The sequence below is a fragment of the Dermacentor variabilis genome, chromosome 10 (genome assembly GCF_050947875.1).
Source record: "Dermacentor variabilis isolate Ectoservices chromosome 10, ASM5094787v1, whole genome shotgun sequence".
Taxonomy (NCBI): domain Eukaryota; kingdom Metazoa; phylum Arthropoda; class Arachnida; order Ixodida; family Ixodidae; genus Dermacentor; species Dermacentor variabilis.
Genome location: NC_134577.1, coordinates 135310001 through 135332643, shown reverse-complemented (window position 1 = coordinate 135332643; position 22643 = coordinate 135310001). Strand labels below are relative to the sequence as shown.

The 22643-nt window shown below is 48.5% G+C and overlaps 1 protein-coding gene and 2 non-coding genes across 3 annotated transcripts in view; all 3 read right to left on the bottom strand.

Annotated features, from left to right (window-relative positions):
* Positions 1 to 22643, bottom strand: part of LOC142559425 (adhesion G protein-coupled receptor B2-like) — a 588333-nt gene that overhangs the window by 235278 nt on the left and 330412 nt on the right. The window lies entirely within an intron of this gene.
* TRNAT-GGU (transfer RNA threonine (anticodon GGU)) lies at positions 12610 to 12684 on the bottom strand. Its single transcript has one exon. It is a non-coding gene; the product is annotated as a tRNA-Thr (tRNA).
* On the bottom strand, positions 12890 to 12964 carry TRNAT-GGU (transfer RNA threonine (anticodon GGU)). The gene has a single exon. It is a non-coding gene; the product is annotated as a tRNA-Thr (tRNA).

Sequence of the window (22643 nt, the reverse complement as noted above, 5' to 3'; positions counted from 1 at the left end):
AACGCAAGTCACTGTATTTCACATTACTTTGTTATAATGGTTCGGCCCCTGCTCTTTATGGCCTCCCCAAGGTTCACAAGCCAGGCGTTCCCATGCGTTCAATTGTAGATTTTACGCGTTCGCCCCTGCACAAGCTATCAGGATTTTTACATCGTGTCATTTCGCCCCTTGTCGAACAACGTGCCACTCACATACGCAATTCCTACGACTTGATGGACAAAGTCCGTGACGTCGTGCTGGAGGAAAATGCCATCTTGGTCTCTTTTGACGTGAAATCGCTTTTTACTAGTGTGCCAACGGAACTGGCCGTGGATGTATGCAGTACCGCTCTGGAGTCGGATGCCACTCTACTTGAGAGATTGCCTATTGATGCACCGGACTTGGCTCGGCTGTTACAGTTCTGTTGATCAAATACGTACTTTACGTTCCAAACGTGTTTCTGCAAACAGGTCCACGGAACGGCTATGGGAGCTTCTATATCGGTAACCGCCGCTAACGTGACAATGGAAGCACTTGAAAGTCGAGCACTCTCTTCGTTCAGCCCTGCTCCGGAGGCATTCTTTCGCTACGTGGAAGACTGTTTTTGCATCATTCACAAAGAAGCAGTTCAGTCGTTCACTTCACACCTAAACAGCATGGAAGCAGCGATCCAGTTCACGGTAGAAGAGGAAGTCGACGGCAAGCTTCTGTTCCTTGATATGCTGATTGAACGAAAGAAGCCTACTTTGTCGTTCGCAGTTTTCAGAAAGCCAACTCGCACAGGACGCTACTTGCATTTCGGCTCCTTGCAACCTGCTTCTCGCAAAAGGGCAGTGGTTTCGACGCTTCTACGATGCGCGGAGAAAATCTGCACGAGACAAGAAGACTACGCAGCCGACGTAAGCATGGTATGGCGGGAACTATTGGCCTGTGGTTACCCGTGCTCTTTCTTCAATGCTGTCGAACGACAAATGGAACGTCCGCAGTTACCCCATGCTCCCTCTAGTCAAAAGCGCGCCCGAATACCATATATCCCGTCCACAAGTGAAGCTCTAAGCCGTATTCTGCGCTCGTACAATGTTCAAGTGGCACACATTCCAAACCAGAAACTACGGCTATCACTCGTCAATGTTTAGGACAAATTGCCAAAAGAGAAATTCCCAGGTGTAGTGTACGTTGTCCCATGCGCGGATTGCGACTACGTGTACATTGGCGAAACTGGTGACTTTGAAAGGCGTCTTAAACAGCACAATTATGACGTCAAAAAAGAAAATGTGAAATCCAGTGCTTTGGCTGAGCATGCCACCTCAAGCGGCCACGCAATCGACTGGGGGAAGGCACGTGTCCTTGCCAGGAAAAAAAGGGCTATCTCGACGCCTTTATCTTGAGTCCCTCATGATTCAGACTACGCCACACACTCTGAGCAGGAGCGATGGCAATCTGCCGTCAGTGTATGCGCGCTGCCTGCGTCACGTGTTCAACACTATTTAAGCGAGCTGCTCGAGCACCTTTGTTTATTTTACCTGTGAACAAGGCTCCCGTGTGGGAGCCGAAGCGTCTTCTTTTCTTTTAAATCTTTATTTGGTCGGCGAAGTGCCCCGGCTTTTTGTTTACCTTTTAACCACATGACCGGGGTAGTTAGAGAAGTATGGGAGAGGCCTTTGCCCTGCAGTGGTCGTAACCAGGCTGATGATGATGATGAATCAGAATCTGCCAGGCGCTTGACCTTGGCCGGTATTTTGTAGCGATGCCTTTTCCGATTCTATGCTTTTTCAGGCTTTTCGCGCTTGGCCAGTGGTCAGAGCGACGGTCTACCCACGTTATCAACGGGATCAGGCGGCCGTGTGTGGTGGATGATAAAAATAGCATCATCATCATCATCATCATCATCATCAGCCTGGTTACGCCCACTGCAGGGCAAAGGCCTCTCCCATACTTCTCCAACATCCCCGGTCATGTGCTAATTGTGGCCATGTCGTCCCTGCAAACTTCTTAATCTCATCCGCCCACCTAACTTTCTGCCGCCCCCTGCTACGCTTCCCTTCCCTTGGGATCCAGTCCGTAACCCTTAATGACCATCGGTTATCTTCCCTCCTCATTACATGTCCTGCCCATGCCCATTTCTTTTTCTAGATTTCAACTAAGATGTCATTAACTCGCGTTTGTTCCCTCACCCAATCTGCTCTTTTCTTATCCCTTAACGTTACACCTATCATTCTTCTTTCCATAACTCGTTGTGTCGTCCTCAATTTGAGTAGAACCCTTTTCGTAAGCCTCCAGGTTTCTGCCCCGTAGGTGAGTACTGGTAAGACACAGCTATTATATACTTTTCTCTTGAGGGATAACGGCAACCTGCTGTTCATGATTTGGGACTGCCTGTCAAACGCACTCCAGCCCAATCTTATTCTTCTGATTATTTCCGTCTCATGATCCGGATCTGCCGTCACTACCTGCCCTAAGTAGAAGTATTCCCTTACGACTTCCAGTGCCTCGCTGCCTATTGTAAATTGCTGTTCTCTCCCGAGACTGTTAAGCATTACTTTAGTTATCTGCATATTAATTTTCAGACCCACTCTTCTGCTTTGCCTCTCCAGGTCAGTGAGCATGCATTGCAATTGGTCCCCTGAGCTACTAAGCAAGGCAATATCATCAGCGAATCGCAAGTTACTAAGGTATTCTCCATTAACTTTTATCCCCAATTCTTCCCAATTCCGGTCTCTGAATACCTCCTGTAAACACGCTGTGAATAGCATTGGAGATATCGTATCTCCCTGCCTGACGCCTTTCTTTATTGGGATTTTGTTGCTTGCTTTATGGAGGACTACGGTGGCTGTGGAGCCGCTATAGATATCTTCCAGTATTTTTACATATGGCTCATCTACACCCTGATTCCGTAATGCCTCCATGACTGCTGAGGTTTCGACTGAATCAAACGCTTTCTCGTAATCAATGAAAACTATATATAAGGGTTGGTTATATTCTGCACATTTCTCTATCACTTGATTGATAGTGTGAATATGGTCTATTGTTGAGTAGCCTTTACGGAATCCTGCCTGGTCCTTTGGTTGACAGAAGTCTAAGGTGTTCCTGATTCTATTTGCAATTACCTTAGTAAATACTTTGTAGGCAACGGAGAGTAAGCTGATCGGTCCATAATTTTTCAAGTCTTTGGCGTCCCCTTTCTTATAGATTAGGATTATGTTAGCGTTCTTCCAAGATTCCGGTACGCTCGAGGTCATGAGGCATTGCGTACACAGGGTGGCCAGTTTCTCTAGAACAATCTGTCCACCATCCTTCAACAAATCTGCTGTTACCTCATCCTCCCCAGGTGCCTTCCCCCTTTGCATATCTCCTAAGGCTTTCTTTACTTCTTCCGGCGTTACCTTCGGGATTTCGAATTCCTCTAGACTATTTTCTCTTCCATTATCGTCGTGGGTGCCACTGGTACTGTATAAATCTCTATAGAACTCCTCTGCCACTTGAACTATCTCATCCATATTAGTAATGATATTGCCGCCTTTGTCTCTTAACGCGTACATCTGATTCTTGCCAATTCCTAGTTTCTTCTTCACTGTTTTTAGGCTTCCTCCGCTCCTGAGAGCATGTTCAATTCTATCCATATTATACTTCCTTATGTCAGCTGTCTTACGCTTGTTGATTAACTTCGAAAGTTCTGCCCGTTCTATTCTAGCTGTAGGGTTAGATGCTTTCATACATTGGCGTTTCTTGATCAGATCTTTCGTCTCCTGCGATAGTTTGCTGGTATCCTGCCTAGCGGAGTTACCACCGACTTCCATTGCACACTGCTTAATGATGCCCACAAGATTGTCGTTCATTGCTTCAACACTAAGGTCCTCTTCCTGAGTTAAAGCTGAATACCTGTTCTGTAGCTTGATCTCGAATTTCTCTATTTTCCCTCTTACCGCTAACTCATTGATCGGCTTCTTATGTACCAGTTTCTTCCGTTCCCTCCTCAGGTCTAGGCTAATTCGAGTTCTTACCATCCTGTGGTCACTGCAGCGCACCTTGCCGGGCACGTCCACATCTTGTATGATGCCAGGGTTCGCGCAGAGTATGAAGTCTATTTCATTTCTAGTCTCGCCGTTCGGGCTCCTCCACGTCCACTTTCGGCTATCCCGCTTGCGGAAGAAGGTATTTATTATCCTCATATTATTCTGTTCCGCAAACTCTACTAATAACTCTCCCCTGCTATTCCTAGTGCCTATGCCATATTCCCCCACTGCCTTGTCTCCAGCCTGCTTCTTGCCTACCTTGGCATTAAAATCGCCCATTAGTATAGTGTATTTGGTTTTCACTCTACCCACCGCCGATTCCACGTCTTCATAGAAGCTTTCGACTTCCTGGTCATCATGACTGGATGTAGGGGCGTAGACCTGTACAATCTTCATTTTGTACCTCTTATTAAGTTTCACAACAAGACCTGCCACCCTCTCGTTAATTCTATAGAATTCCTGTATGTTACCAGCTATATTCTTATTAACCAGGAATCCGACTCCTAGTTCTCTTCTATCCGCTAAGCTCCGGTAGCACAGGACGTGCCCGCTATTTAGCACTGTATATGCTTCTTTTGGCCTCCTAACTTCACTGAGCCCTATTATATCCCATTTACTGCCCTCTAATTCCTCCAATAGCACTGCTAGACTCGCCTCACTAGATAAGGTTCTAGCGTTAAACGTTGCCAGGTTCATATTCAAATGGCGGCCTGTCCGGAGCCAGTGATTCTTAGCACCCTCTGCTGCGTCGCAGGTCTGACCGCCGCCGTGGTCAGTTGCTTCGCAGCTGCTGGGGACTGAGGGCCGGGGTTTGATTGTTGTGTTCATAGGAGGTTGTGGCCAAGTACTGCACCAGGGTGGCCAATCCTGCTCAGGTGAGGGAGTGCGTTACCGGTTCTGGTCACCGGGATCAGGCCACACTCCAGGCCTGTTTGTGCAATTTTATCAACACGCGGATTTTTTTTTAATCCGGTGGAAAATTGCCGGCACCGGGATTCGAACCACAGACCTCTTGCACGCGAGGCGGGTGTTCTACCTCTACGCCACCGCTGCCAAGAATAGCATAGAATAAGGCATAAGACATCGCTACAAAATAGCGGCCCCGATCTGTGAAACTGGCTTCCATTTTGTGGTCACATGACTTCATCAGAGAATTGTTGAAACAAGGTGTTACTACTGCGCATTTTACAAGTTTTGAATGAGCGGAATGACACGGTAGGACTGGCTCATTGCCTCACGGCTGATAACTCCAGCATGTCATTTGTGGAAAAAAGTACAATCCCAAGCCTAAAAACCTTATGAACATGCCTATGGGGACTTCATGTGTCAAAGACAAAGGGGACAAGGCTTCAGTAAATGAGGTTACGCTTTTTGAAACCGGCGAGTCAAAATTTTCTGATTCGTTATTCAAAATGATTAGAAAATCGTCAACGAATCTGAACATTTTTACGATGTCGGTGTCATTTTTCAGGCGTTCATCAAGAACCTCGTCACGGTTAGCTCGATACAAGTCACTTAAGCAGGTAGCAATACATGACCCAACGCATATGCCATCTTTTTGTCTGACAACATTTCCTTCCCATGTCGCGTAAGTCGAGTTAATATAAAAACGAAGTTCTAAAAATCTGCCGCTAGTCAAACCACAAGCGTTTCGAAATCGAACCGCTCCAAACTTGTCAATGCAGTCAGATACACATTTCATGACGTCATTTTGCGGGAGAGAATATTACAGGTCCTTTAAGTCAATGCAAAATTGACAAGGTCCCTGTCTTGACAGTCTTTAAAGAATTCCACCACTTGTTCTGTCTTAGTTACCAAAAATGGGTCGTGGATTGGCAAGAGCTTTAAGTGCTTTTGTAAAAACGTCGCTACATGTTTCTGCCAAGTAGCATTCTCTGACACTACCACTCGGAGGAGATATTCCGGCTTGTGCGTTTTAGCCGAGAAAAACAATTAAAGGTCCGCCTTTGTGCTTTCTTCGATAGACTGGGATAATCCATCTAGTTTGAAGCTTTTTCAAAGCTTCTTTGCTTCGTTTTGGACTTTCTTAACGGTTATGTCGTTGTAGACCCTGAAAGTTCACAAAATGGCTTCACGAGCCTTTGAATTATACACCGTCCTGTTCATCACCACGAAACCACCGCCTTATCCGCAGGGATAAGTGTGAGCGCATTGTCTTTCCAGAACTTGTCTTATCCAAGGAGAACTTCTCGCTAAGGGGACGGGACCGCGTAAGCACGTCCACTCCCTCAGATACACACCCTTCCGACCCGGCTTTAGGTACTCGCTTTCACACTTGTCGTACCATTGCCAACAGATCGGGAGCACACTTCTTTGGCTGAGTCGCGAACTTCGGCCGACATTTGAGTACTTGCTGCACCTTGTTAGACAGCGCCATGTCACCGACGATGTGTACCTGTTTCTTTGTACGTTCTCGTTCAGTCGCGCTTATGCGCTCTACCATGAATGCATCGCCGCCAGTCCCAGCTTCGTCGCCAGTCATTTACACCTGTCATAAGTGCCGTCCTTCTGGACGCGTTTTCGAGCTTCGTGCGCGGCACACAATAGCAAAATGGTTTCTGCCATTACAATTCTTGCAATACCTCCATATTGCTGGACATTTTGCCGCTCTTTGACGTTGTAAGCCGCATCTCGTGCAGGTGAAGCCGCATCTCGATTCAGAAGAAGTGCTGCCGCCCTGGTTGCCTCGGACTTCAGCGACCTGTTCTTTGCTCTGTTCTTTAGCACCGCAAATCTCAACCGTTTTTGCGTAGTTGGGATTTTCAGAAATAAGTCTCTGCAGCAGTTCTTTGTCTCGTATTCCTAGGATTATTCTACTGTGCAGAAGTCTATCTTCAATCACGCCAACTTCACACTGCGCTGCTAGAGTCTCCAGTTCTGTGAGCCATTCGTTAAATGACTTGCCCTCGCGCTGGTTCCTGGAACCAAAGCGCAACTCTTTGTAGGTGAGATTTGTAACTGGTCTGTAATGCTCTACGAAGTACTGCATATAAAACATTCCGATCATTCTTCTGCTCCTCGTTTTCAAAGTTGGAGGTGCGGTAAACACGCATTGCATCTTTACTGATAGTCAATAAATGTGTAGTGGTGTGAACATCCTCGGGCTGTAGACTCAGCCTTGTCGCTGTATCAAAATGTTGGAGCTCACTTTTCCAGAGGTTCCAGTTGTGAAAAAATGTCGCCAGTAACGTCGAGCCGCTTGGCCTGTGGTAGCAGATTTGAAGTCATCGTGCTGGCTCGTGGTTGTCGTTCCGTATGAACCCTTGTCTCCTACATAGGAATTGATACTGCTGTATTGCTGCTGTTAAGCTGTGATCCCGCGACAAAAATTGGCATATGTCGCCTTGAAGAAGACAAGTCCACTTGGCGAAACATTGGCTCCTGCTTTCACCTTGTTCTCGTTTTGCTCATCGTCTTGAATTTCCATCTCCCGCCTTTCCCATGTTTTCCATGGCAAAACTTGCCGCACGGGCAGGGACTAACTGCCCTGTCCACTTCTGACACCATGTAAGCCAGACGAGTAGCCGGTAACAAAAAAGCACTTTGTTCAGAAACGCAGCCGAGTATATAAGGAGCATTGCGATAGGCAGTGGGCGTGTTGCACTTGCGCACTGGTTGACTTCCAGGCATAATATTGTGCTCCAGTACACTCCCGACCCGTCTTTTAACCCATTTCTTCACTGGGCACGGACATTTCAATACTACTTTCATCGTTCTCAACTTAGCAACTCTGATCGGTGCGCGTGAGGTGCTCCCTGTGTGAATGAGACCCATTACTTGACCTCCTGCACGCGTACCGCGCACATTGCCCTTCGATTGCGAACGCTCCTACGCCTCGAAACTATTTCGTCTGACGTTTATCCCGCGTTGATACAATCGGAACAATCCCGAGCGCTGTTCCTGCAATTGGTACACCTCATCACTCTTTCGGTTTCCTCCTCTTCCGTTCCTGCATCTTCCGCTCTTCCCGATACACACTAGCGCCTTCCTCCGTCTCACTCTTGTTTCACTGATTCATATTACTTTTGCATGACTGTTCTTTGCCATCCGCACTGTGTAAGCCAACTATGGCGGGGCTTCCCCATGCTGGATGGCTGTAATCGCATTGTCCTTATTCTCCGTTTCCTCTTCACCTCTGTAATCAATCTCCTTGTGTCACCCATCATTGTGTCAGTAGGAGGAAGATGAGGAAGAACATTTATTTCAACAAATGAAAGTACAAGCAGGTGTATTTCTGCTTGTGTGGCGTCTGTGTATAGTGTGATGGGGAGAATGCCATATTTTGTATGTAGAGTCTGCGCGAGCTTGGCGACGACTGGCACGATCTTCCGGGTGCATGCTTCTGGGGATAGGGGCTACCTTGATGTGCTCCCGGAAATCGGGGGCAAGATGTATTGCTTGTTCACGGCCTTCGCCGTGTGTGGGGTAGCCTAGGCGCGCTAACCCTAGACGCTAGGGTTAGGCATTCTCGTTCGCTTGTGAGGTGAGCGTCTATAATTTCTCTTATTGTATTATCGACTCCTAGGCCTTCAAGCTTGAGTGTCGCTGTTCCCGGTGGTAAGCCGAGCGCTTGCTTGTATGCTTTCCTAAGAAGTACGTATACTTCATATATCTCCTTAGGAGTGAAGGGTAAGTACGGGGCAGCGTAGGCAATGCAGCTGATTAGCGGGGCTTAGACGAGCTGTGTTATGTCGTGTTCTTTCAGCCCGTATTGTTTGGTGGTGATGCGGCTGACTATTCGCAAGACTCTGAAGGTGGTCTGCTTAAGACGTTTAATGGTGTATTCGCCTCCACCGTCCTGTTGTATATGGAATTCGAGAATGCGGACGTGGTGTACTAAGGGTATTTCTTTGCCGTCGAGGGTGAGTGTGATGTGGGGAATTTCATTGAGTTTTCTTCGTGATCTCTGTCGAAAGACTAATATTTCTGACTTCTCGGGGGAGCCCCGGAGACCACTTGTTTTTGAGTATTGATGGACGACGTCGGTCGCTTGTTGAAGGGCGTCTTGTTTCCCTCCTTCGGAACCAGTGGAGGTCCAGATAGTGATATCGTCGGCGTATATTGACTCCGTGATTTTTTGTATTGCGTTGAGTTTGTCTTGTGCTTTCATCACAGCACTGTTGAAAAGTTTGGGTGACAGAAGAGCACCTTGTGGAGTTCCTTTGTTGTGGATAGGGAACGTTGGGGTTCTGAGTGAGCCAACATATCCAGCTTTAGTGGAAACGTGCCAACTAGCGCCCCAAGGGGCCCCGGCCCGAAGCTAGCACGTTTTCAATGGAACGAGCGGGTTTTTCGCGAATAACAAAAGCTGCAGGTCGATTATCGAAAAAGGCAGGTGACAGACGTGTTCTGGAAGACAACCCACACGAGCCCAATGCAGTGATCACTCTATGACACGTCAAAATTTTCTTCCCACAGCGGTTAAAGATTTCGCAGTGGAAGGCTATGGAAACGATGAAAATTGGTACTCGATTTTCGAAGGAATAACGGTGCCTGTGATCAAACTACGACGTCTATCGTAATACCCAGTACAGCGTATGTCATCCGGAGACTCAGCTTTCGATTGATGCCTATCTGGACTCTCCACACACGGCGTAACAGTGTTCCCAAAAGTGTTTTTCGTAACGCTGTCGTGAAAATTCACGTGGTATCTAGAAAATGATGAGCGTACCCCTGGGCGAAGCCTTGGAATCCGTGGCCGAGTGGTAGGATCGGGCGCACCTTTAGTCTCGCGTAGCGGTGGCCGCGGTTCGATTCCCGCTTCGCACTTTTTTTAAGCGGCACAGGACCTAGTTTTGTAGTTTCTCACTAGCTGGCAGGATCACAAAACCCAACATTTGCTTGCGGTTCTGGTTTTTCAGCGGCGCACTTATTTTTTAAAAGCTCATAAGACTTAGTTTTATATTCTTCCACCAGATGTCAGAAACACAAAAGTCATTATTTGCTTTTAATTCTGGTTTTCTAAAGGTTCTCTTGAAATATTATATTTTCTATTTTTCGTTCCTAAAACAGCAATGTCATGTTCATTTATTAGGTCATCACATTGATGAAAATTTTATTCATTGGACATCATAACCAGAACCTTGCACATTGCTTTGTGTTAGGCAAAAACAAAAAAAATTCGTCCTCTGTAGCGTCCCAACGTGGGAGCGGCCCGCCGCGCGCTGAGTCGCGTACCTCAGGACCTTTTAAAGTTTTGCATCCATCCATCCATCCTCTGTAGCGTGGAACCTGGGACAACAAAATTGCTATTCTTATTGCGCTCTTTTTGAAGGTCCGTTTTGTTCGACTTTCACCAGTTCTTAATGGCACATACTCCGAGCGAATCAGGCCCACCTGTGCCGCAATGCCACCCGGTGGCCAGTGCCATTCCTATGCAACATTCGTGTGGAACAAAGGGTCTGCTAAGCTGAGTCGCTGCCCGAGCGTTAATTATTTCTAAAGATTCATCCAAATGAGAAATGCACCAAGTAGGAGAAGATGTGCAGCGTGTGGAATAATTTCTATTGTCAATGTGTTCCCCACAACCTAGTGGTATGAAACCGTAGGTGTGGCCGTAAAAAAAACATTTGAATATATGTCCCGTGCGGTGTCTGCCACTGTCGCTCGACAGAGAAGCTAGCTTTGCTAGCCATCAGTATTTAGGATCAACATATGGCGTCGCTCGTTCGGTGCAGTTGCTTTTAATGCGCAGCATTTTTGGCGAGTACCCCAGCAATTTGGTAGCAAAATCGTGCAAAATCGTGCCTGTAACGCCGAAAAACTTGACGCATTTCCCATATGAATACATAGGCCTTCTAAAAAGGGTTGGGGTGGCCAACTTGAAATTAGAAGTGGCATCACCATAAATTTGAGCGTGATACAGGCATGGGTCAAGTTGAATTTTGTAGTGACATAGGAGTGGCCTAACTTAAATATGGGGCTAAATGGTAATGAGCCAGGCTGAATTTGACGCTGATATAGGGGTGGCCCAACCTAAATTTGAGGTGATATAAGAGTGGATAAGCCTAAGTTTGGGGGAATATGGGGGGTCGGCGAGCCTGGATTTAGGGATGATACGGGGGTGGGAGAACCTACATTTGGCAGGATATAGGGGGTGGGCCACCCTAACCATTGGGGTGATATGGGGCTGGGCGAAGCTGAATCGGGGGTGATATGGCGACTGGCTAACCTAAATGTGGGAGTGATTTGCGGTGGGCCATCCTAAATTTGATTTGATAGAGGGGTGGGCCAGGCTAAGTTTCGGGCTGATATGGGGTTGGGCCAACCTGGATTTGGGGATGATAAGGGGATGGGCCAACATAAATTTGGGCGTGACATGGGGACGGGCTAACCTAACCATGGGAGTGATGTGCTGCAGGGTGAAGCTGAATTGGGCGGTGATATGTGGACTAACCTTTATTGGTGCGTGATTTGCGGTGGGCCATCCTAAATTTGAGGTGATCGAGGGGTGAGCCAGCGTTAGCTTGAGGCGCATATGGGGGTGGGCCAACCTCGATTGGCAGGTGGTATTGGAGTGGGCCAACCTAAATTTGGTGGTGTCGTGTAGGCGGGCCAATCTGTATTTGGGGGTGATATGGGGTTTGTCCTACCTAAATATGGGGGCGATCTCGGGGTCGGCCAATCTGAATTTGGGGGCGATATGAGGGTGGGCCAACCTAAATTTTGGGGTGCGTCGACTCTAAATTTGGAGGACGATTTATGGAAATTCGTGCGTGGACCAACTTGAATATTAGGGGTGGCCCAATTGAAGTTGGGATTGGGGCAACATGAAGTTTAAGGCTGGGCGAAAAGAAAATCGGGCGTGGCCGGCTTTAAATTTGAGGGTGGGCCAATTTATATTTCAGGGGGTGTCAACTTGAAATTTGTGGGTGAGCCTACATAATGTTTGGGGTGGGCCAATTGAAATTTGGGGGCCTTTTTACGAATAGTTAGACAACACCAGGGGTGGTTCTACATATTTTTCATCATCGCAAAGCACGTATTTTAATAATTGTTACCCAAAACCCCTCAAGGTGAGTTACCACTCGAGCCTTCCCAGCCCATTGAGCTAATAATGTCACAGGAGTGCTTTCATCGTGACGACTGCGACGTTCAGTATGGAGATCCACAAAAAACAAATCGCAGACCAAGCTGACCATTTTCAAACCAATGTCATCGCTAACATTACTCACTCGTGCTAGACACAACACAAGCTTACAACGATCATAATTCAACTTTCAATCGCACGCTAGTCGACAAGTTTTCAGTGCACAATTTCGTCAATCATCTGGATAGGAACCTTGCTGTGTGTTTTACTGTTATGTTGCGTCTTTTTTCACGAAAGCCTTCTCCCGCAAGGAGAATCCATTTTTCAGTTTGACGAGGCAAGCTAGTATATAACTCATACGCAGCCAGTGTATAAAGGGTTATAGTGAATTTTCAAAAAATATGTTTAAGTAAGTAAGATTTGACGTAGTAGTTCTGCGGAAACCCGCAAGGTGGAGAGAAGTAATGAATAAAGGGAAACTCAGACATCCACACGTTCGTCGCAATTGCTACAAAGTAAACCCATACGGGTTTCTCGAAAGAAAAGTGTCATAGTTGAAGAACAATTCGTCCTGGTCCGGGACTCGAACCCGGGACCACCGCCTTACCGGGGCAGCCGCTCTACCATCTGAGCTAACCAGGCGGCTAGCAGATGGCAGGACGAAGTCGAATTTGGCGACAACACGAAGCAAAGGCAAGAGTTTGATGTAGTAGTTGTGTGGAAACCCGAAGGTGGAGAGAAGTAATGAATAAAGGGAAAATCAGACATCCACACGTTCGTAGCAATTGTTACAAAGTAAACCCATACGGGTTTCTCGAAAGAAAAGTGTCATAGTTGAAGAACAATTCGTCGTGGTCCGGGACTCGAACCCGGGACCACCGCCTTACCGGGGCAGCCGCTCTACCATCTGAGCTAACCAGGCGGCTAGCAGATGGCAGGGCGAAGTCGAATTTGGCGACAACACGAAGCAAAGGCAAGAGTTTGACGTAGCAGTTGTGTGGAAACCCGCAAGGTGGAGAGCAGTAATGAATAAAGGGAAACTCAGACATCCGCCCGTTTGTAGCAATTGCTACAAAGGAAACCCATACGGGTTCCTCAAAAGAAAAGCGTCATAGTTGAAGAAAAATTCGTCCTTGTCCGGGACTCGAACCCGGGACCACCCGGGTTCGAGTCCCGAACGGGTGGATGTCTACGAATGAACGAGTGGATGTCTGCGAACGAACGAACGGGTGGATGTCTGATTTTACCTGTATTAAATCAGATTTCAGATGGTATTGTTTCGACCGGGGATGACAACGATTTCTTCCCGTCTGTCACTTTGCTTTGACCGAAAACCTAATCATTTTGCTCAAACCTGTTGCCCCAATACTACATGTGCTGAATGAACAAAAGTGCGGTGCGTGGTCACAGCTTCAAAGCCAGTTTATTTTGTGTACTGTTGTTGATATTGTAGTAATGTGGAGTTTTCCTCTTCATAAAAGCACAAAAAGAAAAAAATATATTTGAGATAGCAGCTAAGCGCAAAGTACGTCGGAAGATCGGAAACCAGAAATTATCTTTATTTGCGGGTTCGTCTTCTCCGCTGGTAGATCGCTGTCCGATCACTTCAACGAATTTTGTTTGTGTGCAACTGCAGCAAAAACAAAGATACTACCATTTCATTGCCAGGACCTTTATGCCCTCCACGCACACAAGAAGGACACCAGATAATTGACACTATCCGTTTATAAACTGATATTGTTTTGCTAATTTCAGTGTAGCGTGCTCTTTCCGAACGGAGTATTTTCTCAGTATCAGTCAAGTGTTAGCAATGAGAAGCAGTTCGGTCTACCATCCCCATGAGGACATACTAGCCATTGTAGCGCTTTACTCTAGGACAAGTGCTAAAAACTTGGTGTGCTTTGTCCTTTCCGCAGGTCGTCCATCCATTCTGTTATGACCATCAACGTTGTGTCCGTCAAGCCTCCTCCTCATATTAGCATCACCATCGCGAGAGTGGACATAGAAAGGAAGCTTTCTTCACAATCAGCCCCAGCGGGATTCCACCACTCGTAACTGCTGCGATTTGCGTTTAGTGGTTGGGCATGCTAACTACATCCTTAGCTTCACAATGGCTAGAGAGCGCACAAAAAGTAGAGCTTTGGTCGCTATCACTACCACGAACCCATGCCCATGCAGATATAAGTACATGCAGGGGTTGGGCATGCTAACTTCTGCGCTACCACCTGCCGCCACCACCTCAGATTTTCTATGCATACCTGCTTCTTGTTTTCATCGCAGACGCATGCAGGACAAACGCGGATAAGTAATTGGATTGGATTGAGAAAGAGTTTATTGAGCCTGCAGTCAAGCGCGAAGGCGTGCTTCGTACGTGGCCTACGTCGTCATCGTGGCGGGTGCTCTGCGAGGATCCCCGCTCGCCGTTGCCGGCTCACCAGGTTCCTGCGTAACCATCGCCTCGATGACCTGCTGGGCGGCCTAGAGTTGTTTTTCATGGTCATCGCTCCGGTGTTGCTTCCTCAAGCTGCGGTGGTATACGTCCTGAGTTAGCTTCACTTGGATGTCTGGAGGAATCCCATAGCATGTGTTCGAATGTGGCCGTCTCCCTGCAGCACACTGTTCACTTGTCATGGGGGTGCGATTCTGGGTACATCCCATGCAATAGCGCCGCGCTTAGAAGCGTTCTCGTTTGTAGTTCCCCGAACAGCACGGCCTACGACCTGCTCAGCCCTTTGCAGGGCGGCGGGAGAAGTCTACGAGCCAGCCGAAAGCCTTGTTCAGTTCGTTATAGCTGGTCTTCCGGTCTTTGGCGCTGAGCCACAGCGGGCAGCCGTTGCCTTGGGCGTCGTCGGTTCGTCCTCGCACTCGGGCGAGCGCCGTTTCGTTGCGATTGGCATGCTTCTCCGACGCTCGTCCTGCGTGCGCCGGGAACCACTTGATTCGAGTCCTATTGGCGTGGTCTGCCTGTCCGATCAGGACGCGTGCCGCCATTGGGGCAATTTTTTCCTTTGACGTAGTTCCTCACCGCCTGTCTGGAGTCACTGAGGATCATGTGGCATTCTCGGTCTACGATGGCCACGGCGATGGCTATTTCTTCTTCTTTCTCCACTTACTTTCTCAATGTGCTGGCGGTCGCGCACACGTTGCCTCCGGAGTTGACCACCGCGATCGCGAAGCTGTCACGGCCGGTATATTCGGCTGCATCCACGTATCTGGCGCCGGTATCTTCCGCGTGCAGGTCCGTCAGTGCCTCGGCTCTAGCGCGTCTTCTGCCTTCGTTGAATTCCGGGTGCATGTTCCTCGGCAAGGCGTCAACCCACACGTTCCGTCGTACGTGGTCGGGGACGGGGCATTTTGGTCCCTGCTGTTCGTGATAACCGATGCCTAGACTGCACATGATTTTTTTGCCAGCGGAAGTGCCTCGGAAGAAGAACGCCTATAACTGTGGTCTCTTCATGCTCCTGTGTCTCGGACGTTTTTCGACATCAGAGGCTGTGCAAAGGGCACAACGTCATCCTTCGGGATGGGGTATAGGAATCCCAACTAACCGTTTGACCCTGGTCGTCCACCACTGGCTGCATCGCAGACGAGGGACCGCACTGGCCCTTCCACTATCGCCCTTGAATTTTCCGACAGCTCAACGGTTGAAGAAATAGAATCGGACAACGATTTTACACTTGCCGTAGGTCGCCGTTTGAAGAGAAAACTCAGGAGGACATCAACAGATAGTGAATCGTCGCCCAGGCAGAACACTGGTAAGCAGTCATTCACTGTTGCTTACGTCCCTACCACAGCTACCGACGATCTGAATACCTTGGACAGGCAGAGCTTAACAGAGTACTTTGAGCGAATCGTGCCAGGCCAAGTCAGCGAGATCAGAATTAACGCACGGAGGAACATCTTCTCGGTTGACGTGAACAACAAGTCAATTCTGGATACGCTAAAGGCTGCCACACTACTGTGAAACATCCCAGTGCGCTCCTTCTTTGCGTGTGGAAAAGGAACCTCGACTGGCGTTATCTCTGACGTGGAAAAAGGAATCACAGACACTGACCTCGAGAGGCTTTTGAATTCCCCCGCACCAATAGTGCACATTCACCGCTTCGGTCAATCCCGGTTTACTAAATAGCCTTTGACTCTGAAACATTACCTGACTACGTAAAAGTAGGATACGTAAGACACCGTGTGTGCCCTTACGTGCCAAAACTGGCAGTGTCGGAAGTGTTTCAAAATAGGACGCGTAAGCGCAGCTTGCAAGGGCGGCGTAACATGCCAACGATGTGGAGGGGCCCATCAACATGATAGCTGCGATGATACTGCCCTAAATATCCTAATTTCGTCAGTCCACATGAAGCGACGTCAAAAGACTGCCAGAAAATCAAGAACGAAATGTCAGTGCTACGAAAGATGGTGTGGGACAATGCCACTCACAGACAGGCTGCTACATCGATACGCCGCCGCAGACGCGGATCGCGACACAGACGACAGCAAGACAAGAGTAATTCCCCCGTACAGATGGATCATCGGCCGCATGGCGAACTCCTCGCTTGCCAAGTTTGCTTCTGCGATCAAGATGCGGGCCCGACGTAGCTTCTTCGGCAGCAGCACGTGAAACACATGCGCTGCATGATACGACGCTTCCGCCGACCGACTCTGACATCGACTGGCCGTCGCTCCCACCCAAACAAACAGGCTTGAATGCGTTGGGTGATGTGTCTGCAAAGGTGGTTGAGAATGATAAGACAGAAAATGAAAATGTAGGAAGTATGCTGAAACACCTGATAACTACGATGCGTTCAATTCTCTGCGGACTACAGACGCCGGTTGCGAAGACCGCGCTACATGTTCTAGGTGCTTTGGAACCGCTCCTCGCGGCTCTACAATAAGGCATCATGGCGCTCCCTTTTGAAAACCAATTACGAAGATCTGCAATAATGCGGTGGAATGCCAGAGGCCTACGAGGCCGCCTCGCAGGCTTTCGGCAATGGATGTTCAAATACCAGTTTCCCGTGGCTGTAATATTTGAACCAAACATGACGTCTTTACTACGCGTATCTGGATACGTGCCACTGTGGCTAAGGAATGATCACAATTTGAGCAAAGTGCTCATTTTTGTTCGTCGGAATTTAACGTGCCTTCTTAAAGACATTCCTGCACACGCATCCAACGAGTTCGTTTGCATAACGCTGAAGTACAAGCGGCGCATATTCTCAGTAATTAGCGGATATATACCCTCAACATCGAGCATAGACTATTCATATTTGCTGTCCATACTGAAATTTGTCCGGGTCCCCACATAGTCATCGGCGACTTTAATACCCACCATCCCATGTGGGGCTCTGCTTCGACGAACGCCCGCGGTAGAGACTTGGCTGACTTCATGCTTAGTCAAGGCTTGATGGTGATCAATGATGGCTCGCCAACATACCCTCGAGGCTCTTACTACAGCAGTTGTCTTGACATTGCGTTTGTTTTAAAAAGCCTGCTGTCTGCTACATGATGGTGTACTGATCTCGACACCCATGGAAGTGACCATTTACCAACATATGTGCAGTTGAAATGGTTGCATCCCACAGCTCCGCACACTGTGCGTTCTATCGATTGGCCAACATTTCGAGAATCTGTGACCACCGCATGTCAAGCCATTCAAGCACCATCCAATATTGAAGATGTCATCGCGACAACTTTGCGTGACACAACAAAACACCTCAGCGCACCTTCACCTAGATCACCTATTGATGACCAGTATGAGCGACTTCGCGCGATACGGCGTCGAGCAGAACGGAAATACAGAAGGACCAAATCACCATTAGACGTCACTACATCACGCCGGGCTCAGCGTCATGTCCTGCGCCACCTTGACAAGCTTGACAAACAACGCTGGAGATCATTCTGTGGCTCTCTGGATCCGAGAAAACCTTTCTCTAGAATTTGGCAAATTGTAGGAAGCCTTCGTTCGCCTCCACAACAGCTTCACCCGTTCAGCGCTGTGGCCATACGGCAAGGCCGGCGTGAAGTTGAGGTCGCCGATGAGTTCTGCAAATTACTTGTGAGCTCCTCTAACGATATACCAACGCAATCACGACTGACTTTCCCACCATCTAGTGATCACCGTCTGGACGCGCCTTTTACTATGCACAAGCTCGACGCTGCGATATGTACTTCCCGCCGGTCAACTTGTCTAGGACCAGACGGAATTAGATACTTCACGATATGTCATCTTGGAGTAGAAGCTCGAGAAATTCTCCTGACGCTCTACAACTCTATGTGGGACACAGCAACTGTGCCTAATCACTGGAAGTGCAGTCGTCTTGTGGCTTTGCTAAAACTTGAGAAATGCCCACATGATCTCTCACATTACCGGCCAATAAATAGTCTTGGCAAGCTGCGTCGGTAAAGTGATGGAGTGGATGGTACTGAGCAGACTGGAATGGCTACACGAGAGAAGTGGTGGACTTCCTGATTTCATCAATGGATTCAGAAGAGGCCGATCGTCCATTGGCAATGTGATCGACCTAGTATCTTCTTTTCAACAGGAAAAGAGACGCCGTCGTCTGGTATGCGCAATATTTCTGGATATCAAAAGTGCCTACAACAACGTCTTCCACCATTCGATTCTTCGGGCACTCGAGAATATCGGAGTTGGTGGCCGGATGTATGCATGACTGCAGAGTTACCTCAGTGGCCACACCATTTTCATGTCCACTTCGGATGGCGTGACTGATAGACATGACGTTCGCAGGGGTGTTCCGCAGGGTGGTTTCCTTAGCCCAATAATGTTCAATATCACACTGGTGGGCCTTGCAGACGAGCTACCTGAAACAGCGCGTATCAGTACGTACGCGGATGATATCTGTATCTGGTCATCTGGGGTCACACGTCCAGAAGTTCGTGCAAGGCTCCAACGTGCGGCTACCACAACGGCGAAGTACTTGCGCCGTACAGGCCTGCCAGTCTCAGCAACTAAGTGTGCAGTCATGGCATTCAAGCGCAAATCAATGTCACCTTATCCAATCGTGAGGCTTATAGCGCGTGAAAAAGACAAGGACGAAAGTGAGAGGTGACACACTCAGGCGCTAACTTGCAACAATCTTTATTTCGAGCAAGGGACCCATTTATATATACAACTTTTCGCGTACATCACACATGCGCTGTTTGCAAAAAAAAACCCTTACACACCATGGCGCAGGTACGATAACTCTTTGCGGGAAAGGGCAATCGATGGTTTAGATTTTGGAACAAGTAGAAAGAAGCCCGATGTACTACACACGAAATGCTGTAAAGCAGTGATTTGGGCTTGTTGGTAAGACATCGTGAGGCTTATTGCGCGTGAAAAATAATAATAATAATATTTGGCGTTTTACGTGCCAAAACCACTTTCTGATTATGAGGCACGCCGTAGTGGAGGACTCCGGAAATTTTGACCACCTGGGGTTCTTTAACGTGCACCTAAATCTAAGCACACGGGTGTTTTCGCATTTCGCCCCCATCGAAATGCGGCCGCCGTGGCCGGGATTCGATCCCGCGACCTCGTGCTCAGCAGCCCAACACCATAGCCACTGAGCAACCACGGCGGGTTTGCGCGTGAAGAAGACAAGGACGAAAGTTAGACGTGACACACACAGGCGCTAACTTGCAACAACCTTTATAACAAGCTTATCCAATCATTGTCGACGGAACGGCGCTCCCTTTAGTCACCAACCACAGATTTCTTGGCGTGATAATAGACCGCAGTCTGTCTTGAACCAAACGTGTTACTGCGCTTAGGGCTAAACTGACCAACTTCATACACGTTCGTCGTGTAATATCAGGATTGAGATGGGCCCCTCTGAGCGAAGTTTGCTCCAAGTGTACCAGGCACTTTTCGTGGGCTACATACGCTACAGCATGCCTGTTTTATTTAACATAGGGTCATCTTGTATACGCACGCTGGAGAGCCTTCAGGCAGAAGCACTACGGATATGTCTTGGCTTGCCACGCTGCATGTCAACTAAGGGCACATTAGCGGAAGCACGGGCTTGTCCAATCGACATATACAGGTCTTGTGAACCTGTGCGAACCTATCTTCGCATGCTAACCAGACAATCACACCATCCACTGTCAACACTTCCAAGAAGCAACCTTGACTGTGGTTTTTGTAAAGCTATTGCATGTCACGCAAGCATTATACCTGCAAGATTCCAGGCCACCGACATCCACGCGACACCTCCATGGACATTGCCAAGACCACTAGTGAGGCTTCAGATACCCGGAATTATGAAGAAATATCACGTTCCCTCCATTGGCTTGAAGCAGGTCACCCTGTCCCATATAGTTACATTATATAGTGGGACTGTACAAGTATATACCGATGGTTCGGTCACGCCATCTGCTACAACGGCCGCATTTGTCATCCCACAACTTGGAATTACTCTGTTTAGCGTGGCGCCTTGTCCTGTCGTCTTTCTTGTGTCTATTGTTTTGCGCTAAACAAAGTATTCATGGATTCACACCAGCTAGCCCGCCAACGCATTGGAATTATTCGACGATTTCGATCAGACCACGAATCGACATCTACGGCTGCGCAACTTGCGGGAATACGGGAGGCTGTCCGTTTTATGAGAACGCAGACACCCCATAAATGGACGATATTGTACGATGCCAAATCAGCGGTACAGGCACTAAAATACTTTTTAAAGAAGGGATGATACTAACTGCTCGTGCTGGAAATCGTCGAACTTCATCAGAGTGCCGAGTTAAGTGGCCACGTGATCACCTTTCAATGGGTGCCTAGTCATTGTGGTGTTTTCGGCAATGAACTCGCTGACAGTGAGGCAAGATCAGCCTCCTCTTCCTCTGATGAAGTGCGGATTCCCTACTCGCGACCTGACACCAACTCCATGATTAAGGCACTCATGCAGGCTGGGCCTTACAAAGGCTTACAGAGCCCACTATGACAACATTCACAGACGTCTACATATGATTGATCCAGACGGTAAATTCTGTTTGCCCCCGAAGCTTACACGGAGCAAAACATCATTGCTACACAAGATTCGGCTCGGCGTTGCTTTCACCCGCAGCTGCGCACACCTCATCGACCAATCGAACAGCCCTGATTCTGAACACTGCCAGATGCCCGAAACACTGCAACACGTACTGTGCGACTGCCCAGCATATATGCTGGAGCGAATGACGTTAGACAGTTTCCTAGCCAGCGTTGGCAGGCAACCACTGTCGGAGGAAGTATCCTCGGCCCATGGTCTGACACTGCAATTTCAATGCGTGCAACAAAAGTATTGTTGAAGTTTCTGCAGGACACCAAGCTCGACGAGCGACTCTAGCGAGAGAACTGTCTCATGTACATAAGCACTCACCACTTCTCTTATCATCATCATCCATCCCAATACTTTCACTCCCCTTCCCTGTTCCCCAGTGCAGAGTAGCAGACTAGAGCACACTAGCTCAAGTCGACCTCTCTGTCTTTCCTATCAATAAATTCTATTCGATTCTGCCGGCCTTTGTTGATGGCAGTCTTTCCAACTGAGCGGCGCTTTACGCTTCGGCGATCTCGTCGAGCGTGTTGTGTATGTCCAGCTGGAGGAGACGTTTCGTGTTTGTAGTTTCGGGTAGACCAAGGGGTGTCTTGTAAGCCTTCCGGATTAGGATGTCTAGCTTGTTCTTCTCACTTTTCAACCACTTGTGGAAGGCTACCACGTACACTATGTGGCAGTGTACGAAGGAGTGTATAAGTCTGATGAAGTTTTCCTCCTTCAAGACTCCCGTCATGGTGGTAACGGCCTTGAGCGGTCTGGTGGCGTTGGCCGCCTTACCCATGATGCAGGTGACGGTGTCTCCTTTCCTGCCGAGCGCTTCGATCGCCATGCCCAGGACTCCGATCTTGCTGACCATCGGTATTGTGTTACCATCCCTGGTGCGGGTCTTGATCTTTTCTTGTTTCCTTTGCTTCTTGATGCTGTGCGTTTTGATCGGATGGTAAAGCAGAAGCTCCGACTTACTTGGGGAGCAACGCCGTCCCGTACCTTCCAGGCTTTCTTCGATCGTGTCGACGGCCGTCTGTAGTGTGTATTTTATGCGGGCATCACTGCCCCCGTCCACCCACAGCGTAATAGTCCGCATCACTTATTCGTCCGCGTATATCGTGTACTTCAGTCCTTCAAGCTGGTATAGTCTTCTGGCAACTTGAATCATAACAAGGTTAAATAGCATGGGTGAGGTGACGGAGCCTTGGGGAGCGCCCTGGCTACCTGTCTTCCCGTCCGTCTTCAGGTCGCCGGCTCTGAGCTCCGCCGTTCTGGCGTTGAGGAAGACTTTGAAGTATTCGTACGACCTCTCGCCTAGATTTAGGTGGGATGCCTGCGCGAGGATGGCAGAGTGCGTCACTTTGCCGAAGGCGCTTTCTAGGACGAGCCCGAGGACGGCTTTGGTGTCCCTGGTTTCGCCGTCGATGACCTGATGTCTGATAAGTAAAAAATCTCAGTGCCCTACCACACTGTGAAGAAAGATGACCAGCTAAGCTGTGTATGTGGACCCATTAATGGCGAACTGCACCTCCGCCGTATGTCAGCCCCGCATTGCACAGTCTTCGGGATCAGCCCACGTAT